General features: G+C 39.6%; 1 long non-coding RNA gene across 4 annotated transcripts in view; it reads left to right on the forward strand.

Annotated features, from left to right (window-relative positions):
* The window catches only part of LOC123861064 (uncharacterized), a 121,906-nt gene that overhangs the window by 16,465 nt on the left and 86,632 nt on the right, over positions 1–18,809 (forward strand). Inside the window, exons 3-5 of one of the 4 annotated variants that reach the window (XR_008508008.2) lie at positions 1,056–1,138; positions 6,230–6,309; positions 6,874–10,946. The exons of 2 other annotated variants lie outside the window; for them this stretch is intronic. This is a non-coding gene — a long non-coding RNA (uncharacterized LOC123861064). Of the gene's footprint in view, positions 1–1,055; positions 1,139–6,229; positions 6,310–6,873; positions 10,947–18,809 lie in introns of those variants that run through there. One more of the 4 variants, XR_008508010.2, reaches the window with a different exon arrangement.

Raw genomic sequence — 18,809 nt, forward strand, 5'->3', positions numbered from 1 at the left:
TAATCAAAATGCACATACAAAACTTCCCTCATAGATTTAACAGTTTTGTACTGTTAAGGGGGTTCTCACCATGTGAAAGATGCACTGCTGTGCTGAACAAAACAGAGACAGTTTTCTTTTAAAGTCCAGAGCAGATGAGAGCCATAAGGAGACAGAGGGTTTCATTTACTCTCAGGACACGATTGTGCCAATGAACTAATGAGTCTCTTGGACCTTATGTTGCTCTGGCTTCAATTGAGGCGAGACTCTAATGGGCATGTAGTACTTCCTATCCGTCAAGTGTCTGGACAATGGGCCCCTCATATGGATTAGAATGATCTGGCAAGAAAAAGAGGTCATCGTTGTACCTAGCACAGGCAGGAAACCTGGCTAATTAATGTATTTCCAACTATAGCAAAACAAAAGCTGACACACACAAAGATGTTGACTTTATTGCAGGAACTCTTAGCTTGTGGCTGAGGCACTGTTAAAAATTACTGAAATTCCATACATAAAACCATACTCCTAGTTTCCCCAACACATTCAAATATTTTTAAAGATACAAAGGTTATTCTTTAAAACAACTATGTGATTTTGGTGTTGTGACTTGCATATTTCACCCTTCTGTAAAGCTGGATGATTCTGAAATATTTTGAACAATTGAGAAGCGAATGCTAAGAGTTAGTGTCAGTGCTGCATAATTTTAACAATTTGTACTTTAAAGGGTACTGTTGAATTATGATTGTAAAAGTCCTACTGCCATGTTAAATGGAGAATTTGAGATTACAAATGTGTATTAAAGCTAGAGGGCTCGAGTTACGCTGTATATTAAACTAAGAGCAGATACTGCCACCTAGATAAATTCTGATGCTTTGGTTAACTAGATGTTGGCTTACCTTACTTTTTGAGAAATGGCAACAACAAACAATAGTGGCTTGGGACAAAAAAAAAAAAAAATACAATGAATGATAAAGGGTCACTTTAAAAATCCATGTAAATGTAATTTTCTTGGGGAAAAGAAGACCTATTTTGCCAAATAGCAATGATTAAGCCTTTATTCCATTTCTTAAATGCAGAAGACTAATTACTCTTAGAAACAGGAGGAGAAAACTTCATAAGGCATGAACAAAAGCTCCATAATCCTGAAGTTCATAAAGAGGTAGGTGCAGAAGTGATATCAGTAACTTGTAACTTTCTTGTGAGATTATTTCTTCCTGAGTTCTGGAAGAAGAAGCGATTGTTCGACACTCTCAAGTAAAAGCACAGATAGGTTTTAATTTAATAAGCAAAATAAGATCACTTAATAAATTTTTTTTAAAAAAGAGCATTCATTACATTATGATCTGTTTGATACATCTAGCAAACAAAGCAAACTAACTCCACTCCCCACTTTTATTCCTAACAGCAAAAAGAATGTTGCCTTTTTTTGACTCCAGATTAGAATCCAAAATCAGCAATGTATTCCAGGAACATTCATTTATCAGGTTTAGAGAGGTTTTTATCATCTTTGGACTGTTTTAGCTCTTCTTCAAATCTTATTTTGTTTTCCTCTGTTACTCCTAGAATGGCTTCAATGTCGTCAATGGCCGTCTATAAATGAACAATAAAAATAATATTCATTACTTAAAGACCTCTTACAACTCTTTCCCCCACCCCAATTATTTGCTCCATTTTGGAATTGAGTATAATTTAGACCAGTTAAACTCAAGGCGTGTTTTGCCAACTAACACCCATCTACAAATTGTGTCATCAGTCCTGAAATGAGTAAAAAAATTGAGAGTAAGAACTTGGAAACCTTTATAGAAATTTTTATGGCTGCTAAATCAAATGAAAAAAATGGGCTATTTTATACGTCTTTAATTTTTTTCATTTCATTTTTCTAGTAATTCATTTTTGTTGTATTTTACAAAAGTACTGATCCATGATAGGTTGGAAAAAAACAAAACTTCACCACAGATAATTTGAGAAGCACTGATCTAGTCATCCTAAAATGAGGGCTGATGGGAGTATTGACTTCCATTGGTTTTTCCATTAGGTAGAAAAATGGCACTTTTCTCTTTTATTTTATTTAGCTATTTTTTTATTGAGGTAGTCTTCAAATACCTTAAAGTGAAAACCCTTACAAAGAGTTCAACTCAGTGGTTTTTAGTATATTCACAAGAAACCGTCATTACTATGTAATTCCAGAACATTTTCATCACCCCAGATAGAAACTCTATGCCCATTAGCTGCCTTTCCTTATTTTCTCCCTCCCCTAACTCCTGACAACTGCTAATCTACTCTCTGTCTCTATGGATTTGCCTACTCTGGACATTTAATATAAACGGAATCATACAATATGTGGCCTTTTGTGTCTGGCCTCCTTCACTTAACATAATGTTTTCAAGGTTCATTTGTGTTGTAGCATGGATCAGAACTACATTTCCTTTTTATGTCTGAATAATATTCCATTTTATCTATTATCTATTTTTACTTTGGTTGTTTACACTTTAGGTATCATGTCTAAGAAGGCGTTGCTAGCTACAAGGTCATGAAGATTTATTTATATCTGTGTTTTCTTCTAAGAGTTTTATAGTTGTGGCTCTTACATTTAGGTCTTTGATCCATTTTTATTTAGTTTTTATATATGTTGTAGAGTAGAGGTACAACTTCATTCACTTGTATGGGGATATTTGTTTTCTCCAGCACCATTTGTTAAAAAGACAATTTTTTTTCCCATCCAATTGTTTTGGCACTCTTGTTGAAAATCAATTGACTATAAATGTATGGGTTTATTTTGGACTCTCAATTTTATTCCATTGATCTATGTCTATTCTTATGCCAGTACCACACTGTCTTGATTACTGTAGTTTTGTAGTTAAGTTTCATTTATTTATTTTTTTAAAGATTTTATTTATTTCTTTTAGAGATAGGGAGACAGAGGGAGAGCACGAGCCAGAGGGAGGAGCGGAGGGAGAGGGATAAGCAGACTCTGTGCCATGTGTGGAGCCCAACACAGGGCTCAAACCCATGACCCTGAGATCCTGACCTGAGACGAAATCAAGATCAGATGCTTAACTGACTGAGCCACCCAGACACCCCATTGTAGTAAAGTTTTAAAGTTGAGAAGCATAATTCCTCTTTGTTGTTCTTTTTCAATATTATTTTGCTTATTCTGGATCCTTTGCATTTCCACAGGAGTTGTAGGATCATCTTGTAAATTTCTGCAATAAAGCCAGCTGGGATGCTGATAGGAATTGGTGTTGAATCCATAGATCAATCTGGGGAGTATTATTGCCATCTAACAATATTAAGTCTTTCACTCCATTTATTTAGATCTTCTTTCTTTTATGATGGACAGATCTTGTACTTCTGTTAAATTTATTCCTAAGTATTTTTATTCTTTTTGATGCTATTGTAAATGGAATTTTTAAAAACATTTAAAAAATTTAAATTTTAAATTTTAAAAATTATTTTTTTAAAGATTTTATTTATTTACTTAGAGAGAGAGCATGAGAGAAAGTGTGAGAGAGAGCAAGAGCACAAGCAGGGGGGAGGGGCAGAGGGAGAAGCAGACCCCTCTCTGAGCAGGGAGCACAACGTGGGACTCCATCCCAGGACCCTGGGATCATGACCTGAGCCAAAGGCAGACGCTTAACTGACTGAGCCACCCAGGCGCCCCCCAACAATTTATTTTTGGATCGTTCATTGCTAGTGTATAGAAATACGATGTTTCTATATTGATGTTGGGTCTTGCAACCTTTCTCAACTTGTTTATCAGCTCTAACAGGTTGTTTCTGGGTTCTTTAGGATTTCCTAAATACAAGATCATGTTATTTGTGAATAGAGATAGTTTTACTTCTTTCTTTCCAGTCTGGATGCCTTTTTATTTCTTTTTCTTGCTGAATTGCTCTGGCTAGAACCTCTAGTACAGTGATGAATAGAAGTGGTGAGAGAAGACATCCTTGTCTTGCTCCCGATCTTAGGTGGAAAGCTTTTAGTCTTGCACCATGAACTATGATGTTAGCTATGGGTTTTTGTTAATGCCCTTAACAGGTTGAGGAAGTTCCCTTCTATTCCTAGGTTGAGTGTGTTTAGGAAATGGTGTTAGATTTTGTTAAATGCTTTATCTGCACTACCTTCCATTTTTATTCAGTCTTCGTAAATCCTTCTTTACAAATTGAAAATACTTACTAGAATGTCACTAGGGTGGTAGACAGAAAATATTACTAAAAATGAATCTAGAGGCGCCTGGGTGGACATAATTCAGTCCATAGCACCATTTGATTCTGGTTATTAGTTATATTTGGATAGACTAAACTGATCATGTGCATATAGCTCAGAATTTTGCACATCGCAGTAACTGATGAAATTATGCTAGCTGACAATAACTTAGAATATAAATGAAGAGATAGATCCTTTAGGACCAGTGAAAATCAATGCAACACTGGGCCTATTTTTCATTGAGTCTGCTTAGTCCTGTTGTAGGAAAAGCAATGGTCATTCTTCCAACTCATAAAATCACATTGAAGAGGAAAGCATTATCATTATTATTACTGTTACTAGAGAGACCAGGCCCTAGTACAAGGAAGATACATTCAAAATTTACATTTTTTACAACAGCTTTTGTTGGGCTTTCCAATTAAGAGAAAGATCACATGCGGTTCCATTTGAGTCCTTTGAGTTACTTGACCTGTTCAAACATGATGAAGGCCCATGCTGGGAATCAGATGCAGATTTTGGTGATCAATACCAAGTGTTCACAAAAACAGATGCAATGATCAATGGAACAGAATAGAAAACCCAGAAATGGACCCACAACTATATGGTCATCTAATCTTCAACAAAGCAGGAAAGAATATCCAATGGGAAAAAGACAATCTCTTCAACAAATGGTGTTGGGAATACTGGACAGCAACATGCAGAAGAATGAAACTGGACCACTTTCTTACACCATACACAAAAATAAATCCAAAATGGATGAAAGGCCTAAATGTGAGACAGGAAACCATCAGAATCCTAGAGGAGAACACAGGTAGCAACCTCTTTGACCTCAGCCGTAGCAGCATCTTCCTAGACATGTCATCAGAGGCAAGGGAAACAAAAGCAAAAACGAACTATTGGGACTTCATCAAGATAAAAAGCTTCTGCACAGTGAAGGAAACAATCAACAAAAGTAAAAGACAACCTATGGAATGGGAGAAGATAGTTACAAATGACATATCTGATAAAGGGGTAGTATCCAAAATCTATAAAGAACTTGTCAAACCCAACACCCCAAAAAAGAAATAATCCAGTTAAGAAATGAGCAGAAGACATGAACAGACATTTTTCCAAAGAAAACATCCAGATGGCCAACAGACACATGAAAAGATGTTCAACATCACTGATCATCAGGGAAATACAAATCAAAACCACAATGAGATTCCACCTCACACCTGTTAGAATGGCTAAAATTAACAACACAGGAAACAACAGATGTTGGTGAGGATGGGGAACCCTCTAACACTGTTGATGGGAATGCAAACTGGTGCAGCCACCCTGGAAAATAGTATGGAGTTTCCTCAGAAAGTTAAAAGAGAACTACTCTGTGATCCAGCAATTGTACGACTAGGTGTTTACCCAAAGGATACAAAAATACTGACTTAAAGGGACATATGCACCCTGATGTTTATAGCAGCATTATCAACAACAGCCAAACTATAGAAAGAGCCCAGATATCCATCAACAGATGAATGGATAAAGAAGATGCGGTTTATATATATACAATGGAATATTACTCAGCCATCAAAAAGAAATCTTGCCATTTGTAATGACGTGGTTGGAGCTAGAGTGTATTATGCTAAGTGAAATAAGTCAGAGACAAATACCATAAGATTTCACTCATATGTGGAATTTAAGAAACAAGATAGATGAACATATGGGAAGGGGCACAAAAAAGAGAGAGGGAGAGAGGGAAGCAAACCATAAGAGACTCTTAACCGATAGAGAACAAACTGAAGGTCGATGGAGGGAGGCGGGTGGGGGATGGGCTAGATGAGTGATGGGTATTAAGGAGGGCACTTGTGTGATGAGCACTGGGTGTTAAATGTAAGTGATGAATCAATAAATTCTATACCTGAAACCAATTTTACACTATATGTTAACTAGCTAGAATTTAAATAAAAAATTGAAATTAAAAAAATACCAAATGTTCATCTCTGGCCTGGGTTTCAAAAACTCTTGTGTGGATCTTGCTCCTGTTTTCTTGCTCTTGTTCATATTTCTACAGTTTGGAGACTTCTGATCAATTACATACAACTGGCTTTCATAGACCAACATCTTTAAAGGCCATTTGGAAGCTTCAGACAGGTTAGTGATAAAATTTCTGCCCCACTTTGGAGAAACAGGGTGGGGTACATGGCCCATGTATATGCTGAGGGCTTTTTCTGTTTCTCTCTACTACACATTATCCTTCCTGGGGCCTCAGAACTCCTCTGGTTCTAGAAACGAGGCTTCCCCAGGAATCCTTGGCCAGACACTGCATTATCTGAAATGTAACTAGGTTACATTCAGGATTTTTGGTGGTGACAGTCTCTGTTTTGGTTTCATTGTGACACTTCAGCTTCACCTCTGATCTCAGAGAGCCGTGTTGTCTTGTAAACTGGGTTTGAAAATGGCAGCAACTTAAAACAAGTCTACTATATTTCAAAGAAAAAATTTCAAACTATTAAATTTAACTAACAGGTTCAGTGGGAACCTTATAATATTGACCCTGTACATTATAAGATATGTACTGCTTCACAATTAAAAAAAAATGGTTTAGCACTTGTTTACAATACAGCATGAGGTATTTTCAGTCCTTGTATAGAAATTAACCAGAATCGTTAGTTAATTAACACCTCACCTTAAAATTGGTCTCGCCTTGCATATTAGGTGCTGATATTTCTTGATGGATGATGAAGAGATTTCGAGCAAAGGTCATGAGGACCCCCTGGAGATCTTCACCGATTGTTCTGTTAATGATATCCAAACAAATGAGTTTACCAACGATTCCCCTCACATGCTTAAAAACAATCACCCTCTCATTTGTGCCTGTCTGGTGGTGGAATTTAATGAGTATTTTCAATCTCACAAGGTGGCAATCTTCAGGGAGATATGAAAGATGAGGCTCCATTTTAACTTGTCAACAAAGAGGATTTGTGTAATAAATATTTTTTATTAATCAACTTAGCAGAATATAAGAATAGCTTCAGTCATTCCTAGCAAAAGGCTACCACTGAGCTAGGACGATAGTATTAGCTCATTTAAAAAATTGTTGAAATCAGCTTATAAGAGAATTGTTGCTAAATATAATTCACACCTAACGATTTTCTTGCCTACAGAGATATTTGCACCTCAGTATTCTGGAGACTGGGGCTTATTTTCTATTTCATGTATACAAGCAGTTCCTGTTATTTATGAGTATGCTCCATCCATGTTCCTAGGAGAATGTGTCCCATTCCTGAACAGCCAGCTTTATAAAGCTTTATAAAGCTGAACACACACTTGAAGGTTTCAGAGACAACACTGTGGCCAGTGAACATTCCCAAACAACAGATTGTTGTAAGTTTTAGCTTTGCAAAACTTTGCAAAACTGCAGGGTTTATCTTCTAGTTATTTTGTGAACTTTCTGTATCAAAGGGGAAAAAATGGATTAAATGAATGGATTGATTTTTAAGAATTGTTCTGTCTTGAGGGTATGAAACTAAAGAGCTGCCTCTTAAGGTAACTGCAAAGAACTTTGGGTTACTTCCTTCCCTGTTGTTGCCTGTAAAATAAGTCATTTCGGAGTGTAAGGCTTAAATGCTTTTGGAATGGCTACCTTCCAGCCTGATTGGGCTTTCCCATAGGTCAGGCTGGGAGCAGAAAGCTTCCCAGGCCCCAGGCAGGAGACTGTTTGTCCTGCCACTGGCGGTGTGACTTTGGGGAGAAAGCTACTTAAGCTCTCTGGGTTCTTCATTACTTTTTTTCTGAAATGAAGGGATTGGATTGGATTAATGTTTCCAAACTTCTGGAGTTACAGTCCCCAGTCCAAGGACTGCCCACCCTTACTTCTCATAGTTACTGAACATTAGTATCTATTGCCTCTTTTAAGAGAATAATAGCCAAAGGCAACTTCAGTCAATAATTTTTAAAAGTGATTTGTACTTTATTGCCACATAATCAATATGTCAGTATGTATTGGACCCTGGTGCTTTTTTTTTTCCCTTAAAGATTTTATTTTATTTTATTTATTTATTTATTTATTTATTTATTTATTTATTTATTTATTTAACAGAGAGAGCCAGAGAGTACAAGCAGGGGGAGTGGCAGAGGGAGAAGGAGAAGCAGGCTCTCACCTGAGCAAGGAGCCCAATGTGGGGCTTAATTCCAGGACCCCAGGATCAGACCTGAGCTGGAGATAGTAGCTTAACCAACTGAGCCACCCAGGTGCCCTAGACCCTGGTGCTTCTTAAAACAGCAGATTCCTAGGGTCTACCTCAGATCAACAAAATCAGATTCTTTGGGTTTGGGATCCAGGAATGTATAGTTTCACTGAAATCCTCAGTTGATTCATATATATGTGTGTGTGTGTGTATGTGTGTGTGTGTGTGTAAATGAATCCACCACCATATGTGTGTGTATATATATATATGATTGAGGCCCATACTTAAAAAAATTAGTGTGTTTGTGTGTGTGTGTATGATCCTGGGTCCACACATGGATTCATGCCCCCCTTGTCATCTCTCCTCAGCTTCCTGGGGTCCATGGTCCCCAGGTTGTGAACCAAGAGGCTGGATGGACTCTAAGTCCTCTACCCTATTAATTCATTTCTAGAATTTCCTTCATTTTTCCTTCCTTGAAATTTTTTCCTGAATTCTGCTAGTCCCAGAAATCTGCCAGTATAAATGGAGCCAGTATGAAGTGATCCCGGCAAAGCCACACCACAGAATTCTGGTCTGTAAGGTCAACCCTCTTGGAGCCCTCCCCTTTGCTGAAGAGGTAGCTGACTAACATCTTCGCCTGATGTGAACTGATGGTAACAAAGCCAAACAAAGCCCAGCCAGCTCATGAAAAGCCTCTCCTTAAAGCTCTAGAGAAAACCAACACAAACAACACAAAGAAGAAAAGTTTATATTAGCTCATCTTTTCTCGTTCAATATGAATTCTAGAAAACAAAGACTCTGTCTGGTCATTGTCTATTAAATCATCTGTTCTCAACCTCCATGTGCATGTGTTAGTGCAATTCCTGATGTACTAACTGTAATTCCACCCGTTTATCGCACAGTCAAGAAAGTACAGCTGCATGCAAGTAAGAATTTTGGGGATAATCCCGAATCCTACCTAATACTCAGAAGAAGTAAATTAATAAAGTTGGTACAAACTTGCACAGGTAGTGATGCAGTTCACAGAAGGATGAGAATCTCTTCCATAATAGGGTTCCCTACATAAGGTGGCCATATGGTATTGGAAAAGCACACCAGATTCAGGGTCCAGAGACACAAGCTACTGTGTGATACCGGTAAACCACAGCCCTGCTTGAAGACCCAGTTTCCTTTCTACACCATGAGAGTCTGTTAATCCTCAGGGTCCTTCCTTGCTTCAACATTCTCTGGTTCTGTGGCTGCAGGAAGGGATGAGAAGGATGATCTAGGAAATAGTAGACAAGGCTCCAGAGTCTTCAAGAGACCCATGTCAATCAACAGTGCCCTTTCTGTAGGATATGTGAGTAGCAGTACCATCTAGAAGGTACACCATTAGGAGTATTGCCACCAGCAAAGCTAGCCTGCGGGTCAAGGCATTCCTGCTTCAAATCTCAGGAGCAGGATTAAGGATGGTTGGGTGAGCTCCTCTTTGTCACCAGTCTAATTATTCATTCTGTAGGCTTCAGCATCAAACCGACTTTGCTGCTCCATCAGTTTGATGATTAGGGAGTTACTTTTTCACGTAAGTCTCAGAAGTCTCCCAAATTCCCTGATGTTGTCTTCTTGCCTGTCTCCTCTGTGCCCAAGTACCCACTTGGATAAGTCTTCCTGTGGCCCCTACTGTGGGAAATCGGCCTCTGCCCTGTTAACATTAATTATCCCTGTCTCACCTGTCAGTTCTAGGACACAAATTCTTCTCCTGAAAGTCAGCCTCTGCTGGGTTCTGCTTCATGCCGACAGGCTTTCTTCGTGCCATCCCCTTGCTGGCCTGGGTCTGTAAAAGCAGCCTCTTTTTTGAGCTCCTATAGTTGTGCTCCCCACAACTAACTCTCTGGATATCCTTTCACTCTTTGTAATTGACCTTTCCTGATGCTGTGAGCTGGTTGCTCCTTGGGATGATCTCCTGGCACCTGAACTCCCTGGGTATGTGGTTCCCTGGCTGCTCTTGTCCCTCCACCTGAAGGGTCCTGTCCCTCTCAGCCTGATTCCAAGCACATGAGGGGTTGTGTCTTTCCAGTCCTGGCCCAGCTTGTTCTTTGCAGTTTACCTTTCATGCCAGCCAGTACTGGTAAGGTAGGGTTCATGTTTCTGTGTTCTCATTTCTAGTTCTTGTACTTAACTAACCCATCTGTCTGAATTCCTGGGCTTAGACATGTACTTGGACCTGGAACTTTACCTGCTTAATTAGACTCTTAATTCTGGAAAATACAAAGTTCCTATCCCCCAGCTTGCCAACTTTAAATCCACTGACTGCTTGGTTCTCCCAGTCTCGGTAACTGCCTGGTGGCCTATGTCCTGCCACAGCCCTGGGCATATTAACTCATTTACTTATTTACTGACTGTCCACCCACCACCACATCAGCTTCATGAGAGCAGGGACTTGTCTTTTGGTTCAGTGCTATATGCCTAACACTTAGAACTGTTCCTGGCACACTGATAAAATGCTTTTGAATTTTCTGATAGTGAGGGTAGGGCAGGGAGGGGGTTGAGGGATAGAACATCACTGGGAAGCAAAGGGTAGCTCATTCCCTGCACATGCACAGAGGTGTCCCTGGCTCTATTCTCCTCCTGGATGTGAATATCCAGGCAGAGAAGATGAATGTGTACTTGTTGGGGTGCTCTGTCTCATTCCTGTTGCTCTCCTGGCAGTATAAAAAAAGAGTGGGGAAGAGAGCCTAAAATAAGCAGTGAAGGGACTCTTCTGACAACCCAGTAAATTTTACATGTTTATGGGGTCTTGGGGAAAGGTGGGTACTGGAGGGGATGACTCAGCCAACCAGCTCTCCACCCAAGTGAAGAGAAGCATTTAAGACTGTAAACACTAGATTAAAGTGTTAGCCACATTAGGGCTACAAAGGGGGAAGAAACCAAAACATTTGCATGAGTTCAAAGGGATGGATGAGGCTGAATATGACTGCACTGAGGATGGCCTGTTGTAACAGACAATGCTGTGGTAAAACAAAGGACGGCACTTTGGAAAGGGGAGTTGAGACCTGTCCTGTGCATATCTTTGCCCATTTCAGTGTGCAGCTCTTGGGACCAGTTTCTAGGGGACTGAGCACCTAGGGGGAACTGAGGCTGCTCAGGACATTGATGCTTAGTAGAGGAATTGGCTCTTATTTGGTGTTTCATGAGACCAGATCTTAGTGTGTATAATCCTTTCAATGTGAGGCCGCAGTGTCTACACTAGTGTGGAAATCAGAAGGACAAGAAATACAGGGCAGAAACGGTTTCTCAGTAAGTTAAGATAATTTAAAGATGTCTAACGGCCATATTCCAAGATATGAAATAAGATTATGTTTCTAAAGTATGAATCCTAGATCAGAAGACAAATTTGCTAGCTCTCCAGATTATGCTGGGGAGAAATTTGCAGGAAATAGGAAACAGAGCAGCCTCCTGAGTGCTGCTAGCAGGACTCTTCTTAGCATATACATGCATCAGGGCTGAAATTGGAGCTGAGGAGGAGCTATAGACCCTGCCTTTTGGGGGAGCATCTTGCCAAGTCACCAGAGCACTTTTCTAAGCATGCCAGAATGACAACTGCCCTTCTACAATATGGATGTTGGAGCTGGTTCCTCCTCAGTCAGATTTATTGTGCCTTGTATGTGTATGTGTTTCGGTGTAGTATGTTGTTGGAACTAGCCTCTTTCCCATCAATTTTGGATAATTAATCAGTTATATTTATGAACTCCCACTGACACATCTAAAGTCATTTTATGAAATACTTAAAGATCTAAATAAAACAAGATAGACTTCCAATAAATCAGGATGCTGATTAAAATGCATGAGAAGCATCATTCTTATTGGTTGTTATAGTCTATTTTTGTAGCTTATCGCATCTCATAGATGCACTTCATACTCACAACATTCCCAACTTGTCTCTCTTCAGGTGTTCATATAATATAAAAATAGTTCCTTGTCTGTCCTAGAAAATTTGAATGGGGAGAAAAATAGCATATTATCTTAGAAGCAAAGAAAACATACTGCACTAAGACCACTGAGACTGATTGGAATTAAAATCCAGAGCTACCTTCAAATATTATGAAAAGCACGTTTGGAAAAAGCTGTCTCCAGAATATGGAGTAGATATGATCTGGGATGGTGTTGTTGCTGTTGTTAATTGAAATATAATTTATATATAACATTGTGTAAGTTTAAGGTATACAAAGACCTCGATATGATACATTTATATATTGTGATATAATTACCACTGTAGCCTTAGCTAACACTTCTATCACGTTTTATAATTATCATTTCTTTTTTGTGGTGAGGACATGTAAGATCTAGTCGCTTTGCAGTTTTGAAGTATTTAATACAGTATTGTTGACTATATGACTATGCTGTGCATTAGATCCCCAGAACTTATTTATCAACTAGTTGCAAATTTGTACTCTTTAACAGTATCTCTGCAATTTCTCTACTTCCCAGTCTGATAACCGCCATTCAACTCAGTTTCTGAGCTCAGCTTTTTTAGTTCCAAATATAAGTGATATCATACACTGTCTTTGTTTGGCTTATCTCACTTAGCATAATGCCCTCAAGGTCCACCCATCTTGTTGCAAATGGCAGGATTTCCTTCATTCTCATGACTGAATGATATTCCATCATATATATATCTATCACATTTTCCTTATCCATTCATCCATCAGTGGACACTTAAGCTGTTTCCATGGCTTGGCTATTGTGAATAATGCTGCAATGAACATGGGGGTACAGATATCTCTTTGAGATACTGATTTGGTTTCCTTCAGATATATGCCCAGATGTGGAATTGCTGGATCATATGGTGGTTGTATTTTCAATTTTTTGAGGGACCCCTACACTGTTTTCCACAGGGGCTGAGCCAATTTGTATTCCCACCAACATTCCCAAGGGTCCCCTTTTCTCCATATCTGCACCAAAACTTGTTATCTCTTGTCTAGGCCAGTGTTTTTTTGAAATACGATCCTCAGAACACCTGCATCAGAATCATCAAGTGTGCTTGTTAAAAAGGCATTTTCATAGGCATCATCCAAACTCAAGATCTTTGGGAGAGAATCTGCCTTTTAGCTCACTTCCGGGGTGATTCTCCTGCAAATCAAAATCTGAAAACCACTATTCTGAGAGCAATGGGTAAAAATACAGAGGGAAGCAATTTGTTGTGTGGAAAATAATTTGTATTTCAATGGAAAACTGTATGTGGTCTATGGCACACCCTATTGCCTTGATTCTGTGGGAGATATTTACAACTCTGTAAGTCCTAAGTGACTGAGAGACAAATTCTCTCCAGTCTGGGAAAGGTTCAGTTGATTTTCCTCACCTGCTCCCCTTGTGAAAAAAACAGTTTTCTCTCCATTTGCATATCCATTTCAGTATTCCTGACCTATAAAGGTGTCTGGGTTTTTTGGATTCTTTTTTATACTGGTTATAACATCTGTCTAATTTCTCTGTTTAGTAAAATACCATGTTTTTATTTTTTGCATCTGTATGAGAGGCATGATTTTATCTTTTTTTGAAAACTATTCTTTAAATAGTTTTTTCCAAATAAACAAAAAGTTAACACTGGAGTTGTCCAGTAGTGGAAATGGCTGCCCTGTGAAGTAGTGAACTCCTCATCATGGGAAGTCCAAAAAAGAACTATTTTTGAGATTTGATAAAAGAAATTACATGCCAGAATTAAGACTGCTTATTGACTCCTCATTTTGTCAGGAAACATGGGCATTAGGACAGACATTGGATTACAACAGCTGGCTGCACATTAGAAGCATCTGAGTGCTTTAAAAAATATAATGCCTCAGCCCTACCTCCAGAAATACTGGAGTGGGCTTTTGAAGTACAGTGTCACGCTGAGCCATATTTGAGCCTCAGGCAAAGGAAAAATTAGTATGTTTTAATTTAAAATTATGATATTTTGTTGGCCATGGATTTTTTTGGCATTAATTTTGATTTTTCAGACAATGCATTACAATATTTTTATCTTTATTACCGAGTATTTTTTGTGCTCCCTTAAATTCTGTGCTCTGAGTACGGGTCTCACTTGCCTCATCCTAATCCCAGGCCTGCTTGGGCATCTGTACTTCTTAAAGCTCCTCACTTGGGTCAGTCTAATGGGCAGCCAGAGTTGAGAACCACTGACTAGATGATCTGTAAGGTATCCTGCATCTGTTTCCGTGCTGCCCAATATGGTAGCCACTAGCCACATGGGACTACTGAGAACTTGAAATATGAGTAGTCCAAAGGCTGGGTATAAAAAAATGTAAAATATGTCATTAATAACTTTTATACTGATCACACATTGAAATGATACTAGTTTTCTGTTTGGGGAGCATCCTTTTCTTGATACTGATTTCTGAATCAATCAGCTAGGCTACGTGATGCTGCAATAATTTAAAAAAAACGACTCAATTCTTAGTTGTTTGGAGAGCATCCTTTTCTTGATACTGATTTCTGAATCAATCAGCTAGGCTACGTGATGCTGCAGTAATTTAAAAAAACCGACTCAATTCTTAGTTGTTTATAACAACAAATGTGTGGTTCTTGCTTGTACCCCATTTCCTACATGAGCTGGCATGGGTCTCTGGTCACTGTTGGTACACCCAGGGACCCAGGCAAAGGGAGCTCTGTCTCAGTGTGCTTCCATGATTTCTAAAGCAGGAAAAAGGACATGACGACTCATGAAGTGGTTCTTGAAGGCTTCTGCATAGAAAGGACATGTATCACTTCTGCTCATAGTTCACAGGCCCAAGTAAGTTACATGGCCATAGTTGACTTCAGGGAGAGCGCTGAGGAAGTATAAGCCTGGTATGTGCCTAGAAGGAGGAGAATCAGAACATTTGTGAAAAGTCCTAATGATCACCACTGTGGCAGTACCCTGGCCTGAGGAAATGATCACTGGTGGTTGTGGAGCTATTTAGGACCATGGCACACTGCCTATGTGTGTGTGAGACCAGCCCTGCCCCACACTGTCGCCGGCAGTAAACATGACACTTTTCTCCACATGGCTTTTCATTACAACTTCATTTCATTAGGAAACCAGTGGGGGTATTCTGTCGCATTACAGAAATACCAAGAACGAGACCCACCAAATTGCTTACAAACTCCGGAATGCTTCCTTCCAATATTCAGCAAGGAAAGTACACTCGTGAGATGTTGTTATTTCCCTTTTATCCCCTTCAGAGTTTGGACGAGAAACAGTGGAAATTCTGTGATCATAATGGGAAGAAAGAGAACAAGGACTTTGGAGGATTCTTTTGGTAATATTGACAATGATGTATTATTAACGTTGCTTCTTTTTCTGGAAAGAGCACCCACATTAAATTTGACCAAGAATGGCAGCTGGTAGCAGAGGATACACTCGTCTTTTTAGACTTAGCATAACTCATGGAGGCAATAATGGTTTAGAGAAGTTAAGTATTAAGCACAGCTTTCCCCCCCTCTTTTGTAAGGTAGAGAGAGTTGGGGGCTACAGAGAAGTTTGTGCTCCTTTAGCTGAAGAATACATAAGGGGTGCCTAGATGGAATATTTATTTGAAATTATTCCCAGTATTCCTGGACTGGATTGGTAATAATATTTTAGAAATACAAATAGTTCTTAGGGGGGGAAATATACATAGAGGACACCCTTGGTGTAAGAGAAAGAATCATGTTTGACTTTATGGATTCAAATGTTAGTTCCACAAAGTGCCTGGCTATGTGATCTTGGGAAAGTGCTGACACTCTTTGAGCTTAAATTCCCCAGTGTCATCTGGCAGAAATAATAGCTTCTTACAGAAGAGATGGGAAAGTTGAGGTGGTAATGAAGTTAGTGCTTCGCTTGGTGGCCAGCACAGAGTGGGTGCTCTGCAGATGCCGATTTATCACCTGCCTCTTCAGGAAAAGGCAGTTAAGAGAACAAGAGGACAGTTCAGACCAGGAATGGATCTTGGGATCGGAAAAGTCGAGAACCCGTATCAGGAAAACTGGAGCAAGGATATTGTTGGAGAATTTCCAATGACTCCTTTACCTCACCTTAGAGTTTTAGGACGTCATGTTTTTCTTTTCTTTTCTTTTTTTTTAAAGGTTTTTTTTTTTTTTTTTTTTGAGAGAGAGAGACTGAGAGAGAGCACATGAGAGGGGGGAGGGTCGGGAGGGTCAGAGGGAGAAGCAGACTACCCGCCGAGCAGGGAGCCCGATGTGGGACTCGATCCGGGGACTCCAGGATCATGACCTGAGCCGAAGGCAGTCGCTTAACCAACTGAGCCACCCAGGCGCCCAGGACATCATGTTTTTCATCTCTGACTCTTTTCTTGTACTTTTTTCTTTTTCTTTCTCTTTGTCCGCACCTCCCCCTTTTGGTAGATTCTTTCTGCGTTTGGATTTTATCCTCTCTGTTTTCTTCTTCATATTGTTCTGTCCCTGCATTGCCCCCGGTCCATATTTCTCTTTCTTCCCCATTTCCACTCTCGCCCTTTGTGGGGTGGGTAGCACAAGCGACCTAGAGACAGAGCCAGTCATGTTGTGGGCGCCTCTCTGCTCCTTTCTGGCATTCTCCTCACCTTCAGTGGAGCCCCTCCCCCTGCACCATCCGCTGTTCCCCTGGGGTCATAGCAGTCTGTTTTTTGTACTAAAATTTGTTCTCAGAAATGAATCTGGTCGACTGAGAGCCACAATGGTGTAAGTAACGTATAAAATCTGGTGCTTTATTTTTCCCAGAAATACTGGAAACTTCAATCAGGTAGAAAGCCTTTAGCCAAAGAAATAAATCTCTAATAATAATTTCAGGAAATAGAAAAATTATGGAGGATATTTTCTTCTGGGCAGGAGACTTTCCCTGCCAAATATGCCTATTCACAGTGCTTGTTCTGCTTTGATATTTTAGAAGAAAATGAAATAAAATAGATTCTGAGAAAGCTAACATTAGATTTAGCCACCTTCTGGCATATGGAAGTGTTTCGGTCTAATCAGTTTGGGGCTAAAAACTATTTAATTCCAAAAGGATTCTGTAGAGCAGATGTAACAATTAATTTCAGGTAAATCAGTTCAATCTGGCTTTTTCATTCTGTCTTATATTTTACCAATTTTAACATAATTTGTAAGGGAATATGAGCTCCTTTATATTTGTTTGCAAACAGCATGAATCAATCTAACCCAAGAGCCTTATGCATTCTGGTGGTGCCCTGCAGTGTGGTGGGATTGCCCAGTGGTAGCTGGGCCATTCTATTCACTGTTGGCCTTGTGCCTAAGGTCTACATGCTTTTCAAGAGCCTATAAAAGAACTGATCCCTAAAAAATTGTATTTGTTCTCAAGTACGAGGAATGAAAATTAATAAATGTAGAACTGAATGTCTGCAAATTAAAACATTTGATCACTTGGTTGTTGCTCAATTCTGTCATTATCTACAAATGACTTTTAATATGAGAGGTGACTATATTTTAATATGTGTGCTGTCATGTGGAATTGGTCTTCCACAACTAAGAGTGCATGGGTCTCTTAGCCTTCAGTGTCAGAGATTTGAAAATCTGAATCAAACTGCAAAATCACAAAACTTCCTCAGAGTAACAGGAGTCTCTAGGCACAAAATGGAGGTTCTCATTTAGGTAGGAGATATTACATCCCGTTTGCCCTCATCCAGCTACATTAAGGATGAAGCAGCTGGAAAGGAACCATCAGTATCATTTAGGTAGGAGATATTACATCCCGTTTGCCCTCATCCAGCTACATTAAGGATGAAGCAGCTGGAAAGGAACCATCAGTATCATTGACAATAGACCAAACATGGGAACAACTGTTTTTTTGTTTTTGTTTTTGTTTTTGTTTTTAATCAGAACTCCTCCTGGGAAGAAACTACTATATGGAGGTTGAAGGATGCCATGGACTGAATTGCGTGTCCCCTCAGATTCATATGTTGAAGCCCTAACCCCCATGTGACTGTATTGGAAATAGGGCCTTTAAGGAGGTGATTAAGGTTAAGTGAGGTCATAAGGATGGGGCCCTGTTCCAATAGATCTGGTGTCCTTATAAGAGAGGTTACAGAGATACCAGAGATCTCTCTCTCTCCCTCCGCCATGTTGGGGCACAGCAAGAAAGTGGGCATCTGCAAGCCGGAAAGAGTGTTCTCACCAGGAACCAAATTGGCTGGGTACCTTCTCCTTGGACCTCCCAACCTCCAGAAAGGTGAGAAATACATTTCTGTTGTTTAAGCCACCCAGTCTGTGGTGTTTTGTTATGGCAGCTCAAGCAGACTGAGACAGAGGATATTCATTTATAAGCAGCTCTGAGGTCAGGCAACTCAGGACATGCTTCAGGATCAAGAGATGGTCCCCCAAATGTCTCCTAAGTCAGGTGAGCTACAGGGCTTTTGCTTTACCAAGGTGGGACCGAGCTGAACTTCCCAGGACCAAGAGCCACCCCCCTGTGGAGCTGCCTCAGGCAGCACTCAGCCTTCCTCTAAATACAGGTTAAACTAA

Source organism: Mirounga angustirostris, unplaced genomic scaffold, assembly GCF_029215605.1.
Source record: "Mirounga angustirostris isolate CCGP_5_RB_7025 unplaced genomic scaffold, mMirAng1.0.hap1 SCAF_9, whole genome shotgun sequence".
Classification (NCBI taxonomy): domain Eukaryota; kingdom Metazoa; phylum Chordata; class Mammalia; order Carnivora; family Phocidae; genus Mirounga; species Mirounga angustirostris.